The sequence below is a fragment of the Triturus cristatus genome, chromosome 5_2 (assembly GCF_964204655.1).
Source record: "Triturus cristatus chromosome 5_2, aTriCri1.1, whole genome shotgun sequence".
Classification (NCBI taxonomy): Eukaryota; Metazoa; Chordata; class Amphibia; order Caudata; family Salamandridae; genus Triturus; species Triturus cristatus.
In genome coordinates, this window is record NC_140588.1 from 862,903,264 (window position 1) to 862,924,494 (window position 21,231).

Below are 21,231 nucleotides of genomic sequence, written 5' to 3' on the forward strand. Positions count from 1 at the left end.
ATTCGTATGTGAAACTGTCCGGGGACATGTCGGACACTTTTTCCGACCCGAGGACGTGTCGGGGAATTTTCCCAATGCGATTCGTATGGATTTTTTCACGTACGAATCGTACTTGCCAGTTTGTACGGGACATGTACGATTCGTACGGAAAAAAATCCGGATACGATTCGTATGGGGAATATGTTTTAACGGATCGGAATCGGCACCTTAATCTTTTGTTTTACACTTTTTTTAGTATAGACTCGTAAAAAACGACATAATTTTTCAATAGATTCCTGTCGTACACTACAAACACTACTGCAATCCCAAGTGTACACAGGGTTTTTAGCACGTCTCCCTAAAACTTCATCAGCTATCACTTCTTCTGCATTTCTTTCAACCATTTTCTCTTTCTCCATTGGACAACCTTCACTAACCTCATAACCTCTACCACTGGTGTCAACTGCGTACAATAATTTTTCACTTAGTGAATAACTCTCTTCATTAAAAAAAGGCTCTGAACTAGAACTGTGTTTCCATTCTCCCAAAAAAACATCACACATTTTTTTTTATTAATAACTCTTTTCCTCCTACTTTTGGCCTTCATTACATATATTGATTTATCTAGTGATCGAATTCTGTTCAACACTAAAATAAACAGTTTCCTTTTTACTTCAAAAGCCTTTTCCACAATGCTTTCAATATGCTTCTTCTTTTTATAAAATAAAGCTCTCTTTTTATATTTCTTTACATCTTTCAGCAAATTATGCTCTACTCTCTTGTAAAATATTTTTTTGCGTAATTCCTTATACTGATTTTGTCTTCTTTTGCCATACTTTATCTCCTTTGACTGAACATTTGCTTTTTTACTTTTCCTCTTATTTTGATTTTTTTTCTTACTCAAAAAAATATTTGAAGTTGCAGCATTCTCTACATTCTGTTTGCTCCTACAAACATTTTTAATAAATTGCTTTGTGATCTTACCAGAAGATTTTTTCCTTTTAGCCACATTATCTTTTTCATTCAATACTTGTGGTTGATGTTTCTTCAAATAATACTCCGGTCTCTGTTCTTTTCTTTTTCTTTTTTTTTCTGGCATACTATCTCGATTTTAACGTTGAAAAACAGTATCTGCAAAAAAGAGTCACAAATAAATGTATAATAATAACTTTCAAATTTACAATATTCCATTACTGTACAAACACATTTTATATAAAAACAGACTAAAAAACTATAGCCCTGAACCACAAGTGTGACGATGATTAAAATACTACATACATAATGCATACTACTTTGAAGCAGTTCATGCCCTAAAGCCTACCTCACAAAAAGACTATATGCTAACTAACTGAATGATTACAGTACTAAAAAGAGACACACTGGGTGAGTAACAGGGTGTTTGCTAGAAGTGCATGAATACTAACTGGGGAATTGAAGCTGCGAAAGACAACTGTGTAGCTCATTAGAGAACTGAATGCATACTGGATCGGCATTTAAAGCCGTCCATGTGCTAAGGCCCGGCTCACTGCATGAGTACTTGGGTACTGACTGAATGATTAGACTACAGCAAGGAGACTGCCTGGATGAATTTATAACTGGTAGACTTTTCGCACAGGGAATGAATTAGTACTTGGTACTAAAAAGGTCACTAAAAGACTGCAAAGGGAGTGACAATATGTTTGCTGGACTATATGGATATTGACTAGGGAACTGAAAGTATAAAAGAGAAATCTCTAAGTGGTTAAAAGACTGCATGCATAGTTCATAGGGGTTTGAAGCAGTCCATGTGCTAAGTCCTGGCTCAGTGCATTAATACTTAGACAGTAACTGAATCATTAGAGTACTGGAAAGAGAGTGTCTTGGTGAATTTATAAATGTTTGGGTTTTGGCCCAGTGAATGAATTACTACATGGTGCTGAATGGGTCACTAGAAGACTACAAAGAGAGTGATAGGGTGTTTCCTGGAAGTGTATGGAAACTGACTAGAGAATTGAAGGTGTGGAAAACAACTGTGTAGGTGGTTAGAGAACTACATGCATACTGCATGGACATTTGAAGCAGTCTATTTGGTAATGAATGGTTCACAACATAAGTACTTAGAAACTGACTAAATCATCAGACTACTTCTAGGACAGTGCCTGGGTAAAAATATTAAAATTTCAGTTCTGGGGAAGTAAAGACAATACTACATGGTACTGTACTTTAGTGTCAAAGCATGAATCATTTTATCAACGCATAAGCAAAGACTGGCTTCTAATGCTACTAAAACTTGACAACATGACAGGTTTCAAAACAGTTTTCTGTCAGCAAATGCACAATGTTACCAAACGCTTCTCTGACAGTGGTTCCCAAATGCACACAGACTCACAGTGTGATTCTAGACAAGCACCACTATCCCTAGGAGTTTACCAAAACTCATTCACTACAGTGGAAGTGATAAGGGAACTGCAAACAATCTACATATTTCACGACTACACTTTAGTGTCAATGCCTGACTCATTTAATCAACACATAAGCAAAGACTGGCTTCTAATGCTACTAAAACTTGACAACATGACAGGTTTCAAAACAGTTTTCTATCAGCAAATGCACGATGTTACCAAACGCTTCTCTGACAGTGGTTCCCAAATTCACACAGACTCACAGTGTGATTCTAGACAAGCACCACTATCCCTAGGAGTTTACCAAAACTCATTCACTACAGTGGAAGAGGTAAGTGAACTGCACACAATCTACATATTTCACGACTGCACTTTAGTGTCAATGCCTGACTCATTTAATCAACACATAAGCAAAGACTAGCTTCTAATGCTACTAAAACTTGACAACATGACAAGTTTTAAAACAGTTATCTGTCAGTAAATAAACGATGTTACCAAATGCTTCTCTCACAATCCTTACCCAAATGCAAACAGACTCACAGTGTGATTTTAGACAATCAACACTATCCTAGGACTTTACCAAAACTCATTCACTACTGTGGAAGGGGTAAGGGGACAGCACACAATCTACATATTTAAGTACAGCACATCAATGTCAAGGCATGACTCATTTAATCAACATATAAGCAAAGACTGGCTTCTAATGCTACTAAAACTTCACAACGTGACAGATTTCAAAACAGTTTTCTGTCAGCAAAAGCACAATGTTACCAAACACTTCTCTGACAGTGGTTCCCAAATGCACACAGACTCACAGTGTGATTCTAGACAAGCACCACTATCCCTAGGAGTTTACCAAAACTCATTCACTACACTGGAACTGGTAAATGAGCTGCATACAATCTACATATTTCACGACTGCACTTTAGTGTCAATGCCTGACTCATTTAATCAACACATAATCAACGCATAAACAATGACTGGCTTCTAATGCTACTAAAACTTGACAAAATGACAGGTTTTAAAACAGTTATCTGTCAGTAACTAAACAATGTTACCAAATGCTTCTCTCACAATCCTTACCCAAATGCACACAGACTCACAGTGTGATTTTAGACAAGCAACACTATCCTAGGAGTTTACCAAAACTCATTCACTACTCTGGAAGAGTTAATGGTACTGCACACAATCTACATATTTAAGTACACCACATCAGTGTCAAAGCATGACTCATTTAATCAACGCATAAGCAAAGACTGGATTCTAATGCTACTAAAACTTGACAACATGACAGGTTTTAAAACAGTTATCTGTCAGCAAATACATGATGTTACCAAACGCTTCTCTGACAGTGGTTCCCAAATGCACACAGACTCACAGTGTGATTCTAGACAAGCACCACTATCCCTAGGAGTTTACCAAAACTCATTCACTACAGTGGAAGAGGTAAGGGAACTGCACACAATCTACATATTTCACCACTGCTCTTTAGTGTCAATTCCTGACTCATTTAATCAACACATAAGCAAAGACTGGCTTCTAATGCTACTAAAACTTGACAACATGACAAGTTTTAAAACAGTTTTCTGTCAGCAAATACACGATGTTACCAAACGCTTCTCTGACAGTGGTTCCCAAATGTACACAGACTCACAGTGTGATTCTAGACAAGCACCAGTATTCCTAGGAGTTTACCAAAACTCATTCACTACACTGGAAGTGATAAGGGAACTGCACACAATCTACATATTTCAAGACTGCTCTTTAGTGTCAATGCCTGACTCATTTAATCAACACATAAGCAAAGACTGGCTTCTAATGCTACTAAAAGTTGACAACATGACAGGTTTCAAAACAGTTTTCTGTCAGCAAATTCACGATGTTACCAAACACTTCTCTGACAGTGGTTCCCAAATGTACACAGACTCACAGTGTGATTCTAGACAAGCACCAGTATTCCTAGGAGTTTACCAAAACTCATTCACTACACTGGAAGTGATAAGGGAACTGCACACAATCTACATATTTCACGACTGCACTTTAGTGTCAATGCCTGACTCATTTAATCAACACATAAGCAAAGACTGGCTTCTAATGCTACTAAAACTTGACAACATGACAAGTTTTAAAACAGTTTTCTGTCAGCAAATACACGATGTTACCAAACGCTTCTCTGACAGTGGTTCCCAAATGTACACAGACTCACAGTGTGATTCTAGACAAGCACCAGTATTCCTAGGAGTTTACCAAAACTCATTCACTACACTGGAAGTGATAAGGGAACTGCACACAATCTACATATTTCAAGACTGCTCTTTAGTGTCAATGCCTGACTCATTTAATCAACACATAAGCAAAGACTGGCTTCTAATGCTATTAAAACTTGACAACATGACAAGTTTTAAAACTGTTTTCTGTCAGCAAATACACAATGTTACCAAACGCTTCTCTGACGGCGGTTCCCAAATGTACACAGACTCACAGTGTGATTCTAGACAAGCACCAGTATTCCTAGGAGTTTACCAAAACTCATTCACTACACTGGAAGTGATAAGGGAACTGCACACAATCTACATATTTCACGACTGCTCTTTAGTGTCAATGCCTGACTCATTTAATCAACACATCAGCAAAGACTGGCTTCTAATGCTACTGAAACTTGACAACATGACAAGTTTTAAAACAGTTTTCTGTCAGCAAATACACGATATTACCAAATGCTTCTCTCACAGTGGTTCCCAAATGCACACAGACTCACTGTGTGATTCTAGACAAACAACACTATCCCTTGAACTATATCAAAACACATTTCTTCATCTAGAAGTAGTACTACATTTTAGTATAGAAACATAACATAACTCATTTCACAAATTCATAAACAATGACTGGTTTCTAATTCTACCAAAATATAAAAACTGCACAGTTATCTCTCTACAAACACGTGAAAAACACAAATGATTATCACAAAATGGTTTGTACATGCACACACACTGTCAATAAGATTGTAGAGAAAAAAAAATACTCCCTACACTTTAGAAGAAAAAATACATTAGTCTGAATAAAATAAAAATAGTCTACATACATCCCCTCACAATTAAATAACTCACCTTTCAAGATGTTTTGTAGATTAAGAAGTATATCAGTCACACACCAGATATCAGTCACACACCAGATTTTCTTATACAGAATCTCTGCACTGTGCACCTGTCAGCAACACCAAAGAATGGCAAAGTTTCCCTCTCATTTTCCACACATATACATGTAAACATCGAATCACATTCCTTCCCGCATAAATTCAAAAGCAAACACACATTTCTATTGGTTAAACATTTCAACCCTTTCCAAATGACATAAACTTCAACCCTTCCCCCAATCTGCCTTCTGCCCTTTACCATAGAAACAGGTCATGGAACACTGTACTGAGCACACAGGTCACAAGTTCAGCACACACAATGTTGCTAATCAAAACAGCAAGTGTGCTTGACTTCTCAACATATCAGCTTATCATATATATTGTTCCTTACAATCTGTTTTTGTTAACCAATAAGAATCAAGCGTTTAAAAAACAGAAATATGCACCCTACCTTTCAGTGTAGAAGGTTGTCAAACAACCAATGATTTCTTGTCTTTTTTCAAAATTGCATCTTAGCCACCATTTTAGAAACATCTTACTTTCCAAACTGCCATTTCATTTACATAGACCATCTGAGTGCATCCAGACCTCCTTACAAGATGCTTACAGTGTGGATTGTGGGACACAGCTACATTTTCTGGAGCCAAAGGTATGCAGAAAACAAAGGCATTCACAAAGACCTAGGTTTGCCAAACGTAGACATTAAATAGATTGGACAGAGAGGGTTAAAGTGGCACCAATTGATGCCATTGGTGAAATCCTTCATGCAAATCCAACACCCTGACCTCATAATAGTGCACTGTGGTGGCAATGACCTAGGCACTTTGACTGGGGTAGGTCTGGAAATGCTTATGAAGGACACCTTTGCACAACTGATTTCTTTTTTTCCTAAAACTGCCTTTGTGTATTCTAACATATGCCAAAGGCAGAAATGGAACTGGTCCGATCATTTTTGTCCACAGATTGAGAAAGCTAGGAAACATGTGAATAAATCTGTTTCTGCTTTTCTCAGAGACTACAGAATGGGATCCATTTACAATAACAATCTGCGCTTTCATATGCAAGAGATTTATAGGAGAGATGGAGTACACTTTACTGATGAAGGAAACAGAGTCTTCCTCAACAACTTTGGGGGCATATTATCAAGCCAGGCGATACAATTATCGCCGCTTTAGCGGCAGAAAACTGTCTCTAAAACGGCGATAATGGGCTTGAGGAGTCAAGAGCAGCGATCGGTGATCGGCTGTGGTTCGGGGCCGTGGAGGACGCGCTGGAACCTGGAAGGAGGGAGGCGGTAACTAGCTGCGACGCACCCTGGCCCGGAGGTGTATGGGCGGAAGCGGTTACTGTGTGCCGCAACAGTAGGAGGGCCACCACCAGAGTGCCTCTGTGAGGAAGAACTTTGATGCAAGCTGAATTAGACAGGCGCAGCAGCAGCAGTAGCACGGAAGACAGCGAGATCACACCGGGGCCTTTGACTCAACTAAAAGGGGCAGAAAGAAGCAAAGGCTTGCAGCGAGGTCGCAGGGTAAGTGAAACTGGGTCCTGGGAGGGGCAGGGAGAAAAAGGGAAAGATCTGCTATGGGGAAAAACATCAGGCAGTGGAAACTTGATGAATGTAACGTGGAGAGAGGAAACCACATCAGCCCTCCCTGACACAGGGGTCCTTACAAACAAAAGCTATTACCTCAGAAGTAGGAGGGAAAGCCATTTGAATCCCCAAGATCCTGCTAAGAACGGGTCACTTTAGTGTTCAAACCTGTCAAAAACTGAGAGAGAGCACATGCCTCTGGTCAACCTCGAGCCCCCTTTGTCCCGTGCAAGCAGGAGGAAATTAGGGGCCACCGGCCCTGACAAGTTTGAAAATCAAGTTTGAAAATCCCCCCTTCTCTGAGGTCATATTTCAAAATACGGGAAAAACAGGTAGGGCCAAGGATTGTGGAAACAGAGAGAAGGGCAGTAGGGGCATCAGAGACATCAGGAAAAATGGACGTCAGTAGGTACAGAGCGTTGGAATCACTGGATCCCCGAGACTCGGTCACAGAAACCCAAACCCCAGCAGCTGCTACAGGCACACAGCAAGCGTTGACAACAAAACCCTCCATCGCAGATCAACACAGAAAAATAATGGAAGCCTTGCTTGTGGAAATGAGGACCAATTTCACAACATCAGAAAGGAACCAAATGAAAATTCAGGAATCGTGTGAGGCGCTGGACCAGAAGATCAACGCTCTAATAGAAAGAGTGGCAATTGTGGAGACAACAGTAGACAACATAAGCAAAAAAGTTTAAACAAACCAGAAAGGGAATAAAATCCTAAAAAATGCAGAATCGGAAATCAGAGACAAGATGAAATCTTTGGAGAACCAAGCCAGAAGAAATAACCTGAGGTTACTCAACATACCGGAGGGCCTAGAGGGGGAGAATGTTAGGAAATTTACACTCATGTTGCTGGAAGAGACATTCCCCTGGGCAAAGACGAGTACCTTGGCAGATGATATCCAAAGAGTTCACCGTGACCCGTTCGGTAGATGGAAGTTGAGGAAGAACTTGCGGAAGATACTAATTAATTTTAAAACATACATTCTCAAAGAGAAAATCCTCAGCGAAGCACTAAAGGTAGGGTCCTTGAGTAAAGATGACTGGTCTTTCCGAATTAGATCAGACATTGCCAAGGTGACTCAAGACAGACAGTGGAAATTAGGCCACTTAATGCCACTACTAAAATCACTAGGAGCAAAAGTTCAGATGCGATTTCCCGCCTCACTAAGATTATGTGGGAGAATAAAATGCACAACATCCATGATCATAAAGAAGTGGAATGCCTAATTGATCAGATTAGAAAGCAACAAAAAGGCCACACATAAAGCAAAACAAAGTATATTTCTCACCCGGAGGATGAAGGGCTCAAAAGGACAGGATCCTGTCGAAAGAAGAAATGGGAGGCTTCTCCTGGGGGAGGGGTGTGGGCAAGGGTAAAGGTAAAGAATTACTAAGAAACTCTTTGAAAAATAAAATAAAAATAACACTGGGTGGGGAGCAAGTTAGGGGAAAAAATGAAAAAAGTCCAAAGTGTGCAATGATAGGGAAGATGGGATCCAGGAGAAAAAGGAGAAAAAGGTGAAAAGTGCTGGGGGAGTTGTTAGAGAGACAAAACAATTAAAAAATAAAATATGAAGATAATTTATATATTATCATGGAATGTAAACGGTCTTAGAATAAAAAGACGCAGACAGAAAATCATGGAGTACCTGAAGGCAATAGACAGTGATTATATTATATTATAAGAAACCCACCTCTTACAAAAGGAATGGGCTGACATAATTAAACATCAGAAGTGGCTGGATATATATGTATGCACAAACCAAGAATGTTGCACAATAGGAGTGGAAATCCTTTAAAAAAAATCTCTTAAGGCAAGAATTGACTCTGCAGAGGTGGACGCAAAAGGGAGATGGGTTATGGTTAAAGTAAGGATTTTGAATTCGTTATATACAGTGGTGGGCCACTATGGGCCTAACATAGATGACCCTACTCCACTTCAAAAAATACACGCGCAGTTACTGCACACCCAATCCCCAATCATAAAGGGTGGTGATTTTAATATAATTTTAAACCCTAATGTGGAGCGACGTCTGGATAGAAACAGTGCAAATCTACCAAAAATGAGAGAGTGGATAAGAATCTTCATTAAAGATCTGGGGGTTATAGCCATTTGGAAATAAAAGGGGATAAGGCTCCATGTTTCACGTTTCAGAACAAGAAGCATAACCATGCCTCTAGAATAGACTTTTTTCTTATAGATAGTTGACTGGCCAGTATCACACAAAAGTAGAACATCTACCACTGCACTTATCCGATCACTGTACAGTTCTGTTGTGACTTTTGCCTAGAATCACCTCTCCTCACTCAAGGTGGACTGTTGACCGTAGTATCTTTATAGATCCTCTTAATACAGAAGCATTGGCTACAGAAACCATTTATTTTTTTGACTTAAATGAAGGTGGGACCTCAAAACAAATAGTCTGAGATACTTCAAGGGAAGATAAAAAATGTTGCCACCTTCAAACACAAGAACACTCAGTCTCTCATTAAACAGGTAGAAAATGAAATAAAATCGGTGGAACGTGAACTGTTAGAAAAAAAACCCAGAATGAAATAGAAAAACTGGAAGAAGAGAAAAAAATAAAGAAGGAGGCTCTTTCAGACATTCTGGAAACAATAATAAAGAACACATGGGTGGCAAGTAAATTTTCGCAGTATGAATACTGTGAAGGATGTGGGAAAATACTTGCGTGGAAATTAAAGACAGACCAAACCCGAAATCGGGTAGCAAGTATTCAAACAGGTAATCAACCCCACAATACTGACAGCACCGACGATGCAGCAATCAGAGAAGCTTTTGTAAAACATTTTGAGGATTTATACTTGGATGAATCCTTGGTTCCTCACGGAGAAATAACCAGCTTCTTGGAAACAATATCACTTCCATCTCTGAATCAAGAGCAGGAGGAACTTAACCAAAAAATCACGACAGAAGAAGTGACAGAAGTGATTAAAAGCCTAAAAAGAGAAAAAGCGGCAGGGCAGGATGCACTTCCCAATGAACTATATGTTAAATATGGTCAATCCTCTGACTGAACTTTTGAACGAAATCTTTTTAGCTCAGAAAGACCTCCCTGATTCATGGAATGAGGCCATTATAACTATTCTGCTACAGCCCGAGAATGTCCCAACAAAATGTGAATCCTATAGGCCAATATCACTTCTAAATACAGACTACAAAAACTATACACAAATATTTGCCAAACGGCTTAGTAAGGTTGCAGGGTTCTTAGTCAACCCTAACCAAAAACGTTTTATCAAAGGGAGACAAATACAAGAATTAACCCAAAAGCTAATTGGAACTATAGACATAGCCACTCATTACAACACTCCGCTGTCTATTATCACTTTCGATGCTGCTAAAGCATTTGACAGAGTCAGCTGGTCTTTTCTGAATGAAGCCCTAGGAAGTTTAACCTGGAAAAAACCTTCCGAAAGGCCATAAAACAAATCTACAAAAACCCCACAGCAAAGGTCCTAGAAAATGACAGCCCCAATGACAATATATCAATTAAGAGAGGCACGAGACAAGGCTGTCCCCTATCCCCACTATTATTTAATCTCTATATAGAACCTTTGGCATGCTTACTAAGAGGAAAAACAAAGATTATTTCATTCACTTATCTGGGCTGGGAGAAAAAAGTAGCAGTGTATACAGACGACCTGATGCTATTCGCTAGCAAGCTATCAATTTCCCTTCCAGCAATAGAGGAGGTTTTGGCCCAATACGAAAAGGTATCTGGCTACATGCTAAACCAATCAAAATCCGAGATTATAGACTGGAACTGCGTCTCTAAAAATCCTCTGGCAAAAGAAAAAATAAAGTATCTTGGTATAGACCTAGTAAAAGATATTCAGAAAATAACTAACGTGAATTTCAACAGAATTCTCGGAGAAGTAAGGAAGCTTCTCAAAGTACGGGGTGGGCTTCCACTAACCTTTATAGGAAAATCCAATGTGATTAAAATGCCAATCATTCCTAAATTTACCTACATTTTCAGCACTATACCATTAGAATATAAGAAAGAATTGTTGAAAAAATTACAAGGAGAATTAAACAGCTTTATCTGGGCCGCGAAAGGGATAAGAATTGCCTGGAGAAAACTAAGGAGGAAGAAACATCAGTGAGGGATAGCAAGCCCAGATCTGTTGGAATATTGCAAGGCTTTCCAGTTCAAGTATTCAACATTATTACTAGACTGTTAAGAGGTCTACCCCCAACACTTAGAACAACAGCCATTTGCTATAAAAATTTGGTTGCCTCAAATAAAAAATAAAAAATTAAACTGAAGACACTCTGGTCTGCCGCAAAACTATGGTACCAGATTAGGACTACTTGGAAAATACCCTACTACAGTGACCTTGCTCCAATATGGGACTCAACTGGGACCCCGGAATGTCTTAGAGATAGATTAGCCATTCCCTTACGGGAAAAATGTATAAATAAATGGGGCGAGCTTATAGAGCAAAACTCAATCATCAACTGGGATGCTCTCGTAATCAAGACCGAGGGCACCATCTCAAAATATTATCAGGTGCAAAACTGGGTTATGAGTCTTAGAGAAGAGGACACAGGTACAGGAGATATTGAGAAAATACTCCAGAGAAACAAGACATCCAAAAAAGAAATTTCCTGTTGGTACTGGACCCTTATTCAGGCGGGGGGAAAGGATTTTATGATTCCAAATGAGACATGGGTGAAAGAGCTGCCGACGCTGGATATAACACACATATGGCAAGTATCTAAATGTGCGAAGCTTTCCAAAATGTAGGGAAGAAAGAGCGGATGATCTACGTATGTTTCGGCAGTGCCCCCTTCTCAAGCAGTTTTGGAACAAGGCTAGTAAGACTCTTACATTGCTTCTGGGTCTACCAATCAAGGTAAGCTTGGATCTTGTTATTTTTGGGATAGATCAGAATACTTGAGGCTTTCAGGAACTAGATAAAGATAGCGAAAATATCCTTTTCCTATTAATATTGTTGGCCAGAAGAGAAATTTGTATAAAGTGGGTGAAACCGGTACCTCTAACACATAGAGAATGGCTAGCCTTAATACAGAGAACATACAATCTAGACAAGTGTGGGAGGGTAAGTAAGAGATATAAATTCTGGTATATCTGGGAACAATTTATTAATTGTACTTGAAGACATCCAAGACGAAGGTAAAGCATGACCTTAAAAATCATGTCCAATGATTAAGCAATGGCAACAGCCTCAAGCAAGGGCTTGAAAGAGCAGCCATAATGGCTAGCTCCCCACCACAAGCAGCATAATGAGGAAGTGGACACAAGAGGGCCCCCACACCTGGGAAAACTGGGGACTCTTTCTTCTAACCCATACTCCAAAACTATAAAGGAGGTCCTCCAGAATAAGTTGGATAGGACTGGGGCCCTTGATACTCCTCTCTCCTAAACATTGCACAATGAGGACAAAAAAAAAAATTACAATCTCTCCCCAAAACATGTACCCCTACACCTCAAACCCAAAAACCTATACTTACCTTATACTCACATATAAAATACATATGCATTTGCTATTCATGCCTTTACAACAAAATTTGTTGTTAAAGCATGCGTTGTAAATACATATATATTGTAATGCCATGCGTTGTAATAGCATTGCGGAGTAATGGTAGTTGTGTTGTGATGGTATGTGGGTTGATGGCAGTCATTACAAAAAATGTGTTGTAATGGGTATTTACCTGCCTGATGGGGCCGTCTTGTTACTATCAAGATCATAATAGTACCTATCATTCTTCATATCATCTCCAATATTTCATTAATTATAGTTATTTCTCTTAAATTCTATATGAAAATCAATTCCATACTTTTCTCTTTTCTTTGGAACAATAAACAGTCCTGCATGTCCTTGCTAAAACTTTAAATGTCCCAAAACTGAAGGTGATGTGAATTTCTCAAATTTATCAAAATATCACTAAGCTTTTCTATTCATACAACCTGAATTTAGGACTTCACCATTTTCAAACTTTTATTAACCGTGGCTCAATTTAGAAGGTAGCTCTCTATTGCCATTTACATTTGACAAATATCTTGACATTTACTTAAAAACTTCAACAGCTTTCCACTCCAATTTTTAAAATACTCATGCAAGTTATTACAACCAATTATTTCATATCTAACCAAAGATCTTCCCACTTTTGTCAACTCCACTATTTGGTATAATAATTGTATACAACTTAAGAATAGACCTATTTACTGGAAAATCTGGTGGTAAAGGGGATTATTATGGGTTAACTAATTGTTCAGTCAGGATTCTGTTTTGTCCTTTCAGCAAGTCCACACTCTTTTCTGATTTCCACCTTCAATTCATAATAAATGTTGACTTCTACAGGATATCATTATCAGTGCATATACCCACTTCAAATCTAGCACTTCATCTACTTCATTACCCAAAACCCACCTTACTGATCTCCTTTGTACAAATACAAAGGCCTTTACTATCTATTCTCATCTCCATTGTGCTTTGAATGATAAAATTAAGACAGACAAAGAATTTCCCTCGGAATGTGATTTGACACAATTTGGCCCATCTCAAAATGGGAACTGATTTGGACAAAAATCTGAAAAGTTTCCATAGCAGCAAAAACGAGGCAAATGCTTTTTGTTATATATGCAACATAATTTTACTATTACCTGTATCTTTACCTAACAACAATCCAGATATTCTTGATACATTATGGACATGTTCATCACAGCATGCTGATTTGAAATGCGTACTTTTTACTTGCCCTCCCGTTTCTTATTTTTTGATACAAATTTGGAATAAGATTAATTCCATCTTTCACTGAAATATACCTTACTCTTTCCCTTATGTATTCTTAGGAAGTGTCCCAGGAATAGATACATGGTATATAAGCCTGGGCAAAGCACTACGCTACGCTCGTGTAGTTTGCGAAGATTGCGCTACTTCGCACTACGTGAATTGCACGTAGCACAGTGCAAACACGCGTAGCGTAGTGTTGCGATCATTTTTGCTTGCTCGTGGTCCTCAACGTCAAGTTGGCGACCGTGATCAAGCAAAATGATATCCCGGCGAGACTTTTTCCTCGTTCGCGATCAGCAACATCAAGTTGCCGATCGCGAGCGTGGAAAATAAACCACCCGGCAAGATTTTCAACGCGGGGAGGTCCGGTTTCTCATTGCGAGTGGTCGTGTATGCTCGCGACCGCTCATGATGAGAAAGTACCAGTCTGCGTTGAGAAAGCTGCCACTCGAGTAAAAATCTACTCGAGCGGCAGAAAACTACAGCTCGCACTGTGTAAGATGCCGTTTTCAATGATTGCACAGTGCCGGATGCTTGTCTGCACTGTGCAATCATTGAAAACGGCATCTTGCACAGTGTGAACAGGGTACTACGCAGTTCGCGAAGCGCTACGCGTAGCTCGCGAAGTGCACTTTGCCTAGCTACGCGTAGCACTACTTCGCGAACTACGCCCAGGGTTATATCAACAGTGAGAATATTAGATTTATTGTTAGCTGTTGCTTTTCAACAAATAACGAGAAATTGGAAGGATTCTACTAAAGTGTCATTTAAAATGTGGTGGTATATAGTATGCCACAATCAAAGATTAGGTACTGTTTATATGCTTTCTACATCACTAGTTTTAAAGTGGAAAGGATTGTGGACCCAGATTTACTTGAAAAACATACACAATAATCACTAGCCCTCTCACCTAACACACAAGAAGTGCTTCAACCTGCTTGTTATGTTATGTTATGTTAAAGAGTCTTGTAAAGCACACATACACCAAACGGTTTAATGGCGCTGCGGTCCAAAGGGTACTACTGCTTGAGTGGCTTATTCATATGCCTGATGAAATAGCCAGGTCTTTAAGAGTTTCCTGAACTGGGCAGACAAGGTTGGTGATCTGATGTCCAGAGGGAGAGAGTTCCAGAATTGGGAGGCCAGGACAGAAAAGCTTAGCCCCCCAAATTTCTTGTGTTTGAAGGATGAGATGACAAGAAGATTCCAGTGGGAGGATCTAAGCTCCCGAGAGGGGACGTAACGCTTCACCCTAGAGGAAACAAGCACTGGACTGTAGCAAAGAAGAGCTTTAAAGAAGATGCAGCCCATCTTAAAAGCGCTGCGTTTGGCTACCGGTAGCCATTGTAATTTTTAACTAATGGGGTTACGTGGTGCAATTTGGTCTGGTGGTAGATTAGTCTGCCCGCCTGCTTTTGCACCAGTTTCAGTCGTTTTAATTAGTGTGCCAGGATGCCCACGTAGGGTGAGTTGGCATAGTCAATATGGGAGTTGACTAGGGCCAATACCACTTGGGTCAGATGTTCAGTAGTAAGGAATCTGCTGATCTTCCTGATCCTTTGAAGCTGAAAGAAGCATGAAGAGACCACTGCCCCAATCTGGGCTTTCATAGAAAGATCACTGTTGAAAGTGATGCCCAGACGTTTGGTTGAACTCGAGGAAAGGGGAGTGTTTCTCAGTTCGGATGGCCAGAAGTTGAAGTTCCAGGGGTTAGATGGGCTGCAGATTAAAATGAGGTCCGTTTTATTCATGTTCAATTTCAGATGGTTGCTGTTCATCCAGTTGCTTATGAATCGCAAGGTGGATTGGAAATTGGAGACAGAGGAGGCCGACTCATCAATATCAAATGAAGATCGTTGGCATAGTTGAAGGGAGCAAATGAGGGGCTGTATGTACAGGTTGGAAAGAAGCGGTGGGAGGGAGGAGCCCTGTGGCACCCCACAGGTCAGCTTATCCTTGGGCGAGGAAAGGTGGGCGAGATGTACAGGTTGAGAGCAGTCCTCCAGAAAGGAAGATAGCCACTTAAGGGCCAGGCCCTGGATTCCGATGGTGCTGACACGGTCGACCAGGAGTTCGAGGTTGACCATGTCGAATGCAGCAGAGAGATCAAGGAGTACCAGGGGCTGAGTCATGCCCTTGTCGGCCCCCTTTCTAAGTTCATCTAGGACCGTGAGGATGACGCCCTCAGTGGAATGGACCGGACGGAAGCCCGCTTGGTGGGGGTTAAGATAGTGAGAATGTTCAATAAAGGTGCTGAGACAGCTTGCCACATAGCTTTCCAGAACCTTGGCTAGAAAGGGGAGGAGGAAAATGGGACAGTAGTTCATCAGAGCTAGAGGGTCTGCCCCTGTTTTCCTTAAGATGGGGACAATTTCTGCTTCTTTAAATACATTAGGAACAATGCTCTACTTAAAGCAGTTATTCAGAAGCGCCAGAGGAGGATCCGGACTAGTGAGGAAGGCTACCCTTAACGTATGTGGATGGCAACAGTCAGTAGGGGAGCTGGATCTTACCCTTCCTTAGAAGGCAAGAGAAGGCTACCTGGTGATGGGGGGATCTGTTCCAGCAAGTGAGGGTTCCTAAACACAGATAGTTGAGCAGCAGAGGGGGACTTGACTTTTCACCTATAAAAATATTATTTCTTAGTATTAAACATCACTTTTGCAAAGTAATTTTTTATTCTGTGGATAATATTGGTTAGTTCTTGCTATGAACCATGTATATACCGCTTCCTCTTTTTTCCTTCCCTTTTTATACAATTGTAACTATTTTGCTATCTTATTTTATTTTTATTTCAAACAATAGAGAATTGTTGGATTGCATTTTACTTTATTATATTAAACTTAGATTTTCAAATGTAAAAAAATGTAAAAAGGTAATCCCAATGTTATCCTACGGGAGTTATATGCCTTGCAGTATTGAAGAACAAATTCAAGTCTTTTTCACTGCCAGGACATGTAAAACTAAAATGTACATGTCCTACCTTTTAAGTACATTGCACTTTGCCATCTGGGTTGTCCAGGGCTTACCTTAGGGGTGAATTATATGTTTAAAAAGGAAAGATTTGAGCCTGGCAAAAGGTTTATTTTTCCAGGTCGACACTAAAACTTCACCCATTGGCTCTGCAGTGGCAGACCTGAAACATGGTTCAAGGGCTGCTGAAATGGGTGGCACAATCAGTGCTGCAGGCCCACTAGGAGCATTTAAATGTACAGGTCCAGGTAACAGGGGGTACCACAGTACTAGGGACTTTAAAGTAAATTAAATATAATTATTGGGTATGAATCAATGTTACCATGTTTAGGGGAGAGAAAACAAGCACTCTGGCACTGGTTAGCAGTGATGAAGTGCATATAGTCCTAAAAAACTGCAACAATTAGGCTGGAAAAACTAGAGAAGGAAGGCAAAATGTTAGGGGGGAGGCCACCCTAAGGCTGTCAGGTCTAACAATGCAACAATAAGGTTGAGAGTTTGACTTTTCTTAAATAATCCCAAATGTTGTGTAACCTGCTTTCTTTCTTAGTGGCTACTTTGGAGAACAAGCCGGTGTAGTGTCTAAGGGTCTCTGAAGAGATATGGTCCTGCTATAAGGTGATTAAGGTATATGAGTACTGGGGCTTGCCATTACTAAAATTCCTCTTAGACACAACTGTTTTCACTTCTTTTAAAAGGAAGAGCTGATACCATGACATCTTATTCTTCTTGGCAAAGTGCTCCTCAAAAGAACAGCTCAGTATTGAGGGTGAGTTCACGTGGCGTGGCTTGGCATTGGCTGATAGTTTTGATCTCAAACCCTCTAGACTCTTGTCATCTACCCAAGGTTAAAATATTTGTTGTTGGCAAATAGGAGGTAAACAATCTTGATGGCAATGAGCTAATGGTAGCTGCTGGACATCCAAGTCAGAATAAGAGGCATTGGTTAAATCACTGAACACAGTGAGCCAAACAGACTTTCATATAGAGATGTCTATGCTCATCCGATCGGTGAGTCACCATGGTGCTTCTGGGAAGTAGACTTCCATGGTTGTCCTTGTAGAAAATGACAAGGGAAATGATGGAGCCTTGATGCTCTTAGTAGGTGATGGGCAGCTTCAAGGTTATTCAGGTGCCCATCTGGTTGAGATGGTAGTTGTCCTTAATCCTGTTCAAATACTGCCTTTCCTGCTACATGGCCATTTTCTTTTTTAATGTTTAGTTTTGAACATAAACAAGAGATCAATCTTTATTCTCACACCATCCGATGAGGGCCCCAGCCATGAATTGTGAAATTTGAATTTCTAAATTGTAAGTGAAGGTTTAATTCTGTTTTATCAATAAGCAATAGGATGATCATGATGTTAATAAATATAGGATTCAAACAAATGGGCTACATTCTAATCAGTGTAAGGAAACATTTAAAATCCTGAAGGAACTAACAAAAAGAGCCCAGGATGCAGAAAGTAGCATAGACTGCGATACTTTCCAGAAATATTTTCTGGATAAGGTCGATACTATCATGTGCGAAATAAAAAGCTTGGGGTGCAGCCCAATTGAGCAGCATATCGCTCTAAATCCAACTGCCAGCTGCCTATCATCATTTCCCCCCATAGATTCACTAACCCTCGAATCATTGATGAGAAAGACAAAATCCGGCTCCCCAGCAGATCCATGCCCTCCAAGTATTTTCTGCCTGGCAGGTCCAATCCTAGAGGACCATATCCTAACTACATTGAATAAATCGCTGAGCACTGGCAGGCTCCCCACTAGCTTCAAGGAAGCTCGTGTAAGACCGTTGCTGAAAAAGGTGGGGGCAGACCCCAATGTCTTAAAAAACTATCGACCCATATCCCAGCTGCCCTTCCTGTCTAAAGTACTTGAGCAACATGTACTAAAATATATGTCAAGCTATCTGGAGTCTAACCATCTACTCCATGAGAGGCAGGCAGGCTTCCGTGCACATCACAGCACCGAGTTGGTCATGCTCTCGGTGCTGGACGATCTCAGAAGGATGGCTGACAGTAAAAGACCGAGCGCCCTGATTTTGTTAGACCTATCAGCGGCGTTCGATACTGTCAGCCATTCCATTCTGTTGAATAGGCTAGCTGGGTTTGGAATTCAGGACTTAGCCCTTCGGTGGCTGGAATCATTTCTATCTGGGAGAACCCAGAGAATCCAGATGGGAGATAATGTATCAGGAGTGGGAAGTCTGACTTGCGGCGTCCCCCAGGGTTCAGCTCTATCCCCACTCCTGTTCAACATATATCTACAGCCCCTGATTCATACACTAGCGGGGATGGGCTGCCGGGTGTTCAACTATGCCGACGACACACAGTTGCTGCTGGGCATAGGTGACACAGCACAAGCCCAGTCCCACGCTCAGGACAATCTTAGATACACGGTCAACTGGATGTCCACCAACCAGCTTAAAATTAACCCCGAAAAGACAGAGGTGCTGGTAGTACCATCCAAGTGCTCCTCCTGGAGTGATGTGTACTGGCCCCAGGAGCTGGGCCCAACTCCACAGCCAGCAGCCACGGTAAAAAGTCTGGGTATTAAATTGGACAGTGCCCTCTCAATGACCAACCAGGTTTCTACCGTGGTTGGCACCTGTACAGGTCTTCTAAGACAGTTGCGCAAATTAGTCCCTCTCCTCTCCCAATCGATGCTACGCACTGTGGTCTCAGCCACCATAGTATCTAGACTTGACTATGGCAATGCGCTCTACTTGGGCCTGCCAAAAATGCTGACAAACAGACTTCAGGTAGTCCTAAATGACGCCGCAAGACTTATCTTTAACCTTCCGCGGAGAACGCACGCCTCTCCACTACTAAAAAGTCTACATTGGCTGCCAATTGGACAGAGGTCCGTTTTTAAAAGCCTTTGTATAGCCCACAAAGCCATCTATGGGAAGGCCCCGACCTATATCAAGGAGCGGATCGAGATATATAGGCCGGAAAGAAATCTCAGGTCCGCTGATGCCAATCTCCTTGTATGTCCTCGTTTTAAACTGTCCACAATGGGAGGGAGATCCTTTTCGGTTTTACTACCGAACCTCTGGAACGCCCTGCCTGAGACACTCCGAAAGGAGGGAAATCTACTCCGTTTCAGGAAAGCCTTGAAGACAAATTTGTTCAGAACAGCACTCAGCTCAGCCTAAGTACTCCCCCTTTTCGATATCCCGGATGTTATGTTCTGTGGTCAAAGCGCCCTGAGACCTGCAGGTGACCCAGGCGCTATACAAACCCACTATAACAATAACAATAACAATAACAAGACGATGCTGAGAAATGTAAGCTTAGGCTGCATGAATGTTCCTTTACTCAAGGAATATAGGCTAGAAGTACAGGTAACATTAATCCATTATGTACATAAGCTATAGTAAGGAGTTAAAACTACATAGTCAGTTATTCAGCTATTCAGTTATTGAATTCGCCAGTGCTGCCATGTTTTCAAAGTAGTGTAAAACAGTGTGAGGGACACTAAGGATGTCCAAAGTAAACATAGGTACTGTTAATAAATTGAAAAGGTGCTTAGAATGTGCCTAATTTTCTCAAATATATTTTTGGAATGAGGAAGTGTGTATAAGGTCAGTAAATATCACATCATAACAACTGCAAAGAATAGGCTGCTTTGTAATTTCATGGATATTATTACTTCTACAAATGTTGCACCCTTGCTTTCCTCCAGTTGGTAGTGGTAACTCTGATATGCGTGAGTGATTCTAATCAATTATGAAAGACAAGGTGTAAGTAATTGGGTTATTGGTTAAGGGTGGTGGAATCCCCTTTCAGGCAACAACCACAATCAAATTGGGTGAATCACAAAAGACACAGAATCAACCTGGTAATTCACCCTCTGATATCTGAGCACAAAAGCAATCAGGTCTAAATTAGAGGCACCGTATAAAATATTTATGCAGCATAGCAAGTAACAAAACACACAGCACAACTAAATAAAAATCCCAACACAATGTTTATTGTAATAAATAAGATGAAACCAGAACATCAAACATCCAAGCAGTAGAACTGAAGGAAGACAATTTTAAAGTTTTTGGTGAAAATAGCACCTAACAGCACCTAGCGTCACTGCGGTCATGTACTCACACTAAACCGGAGGAAGGTACAAGATTAGGCTGACTGCGATGCAGCATGTCATTTGAGATGTCATCAGTGATGTCATGAGTGATGTCACTGACCATGTCATGAGTGATGTAATATGTGACGTCATCAGCAGTGCATTGCGGGAGCGCGAGTTATAGTTAGCTGAACTAACTATAACGGGGGAATTTCAATGGTTTTGTACAAGTGAAAAGTCCAGCTAACTATAACGCCCCTGAAACCTATGGTTTTTTCAGTGAATTTCTGAGGTGTT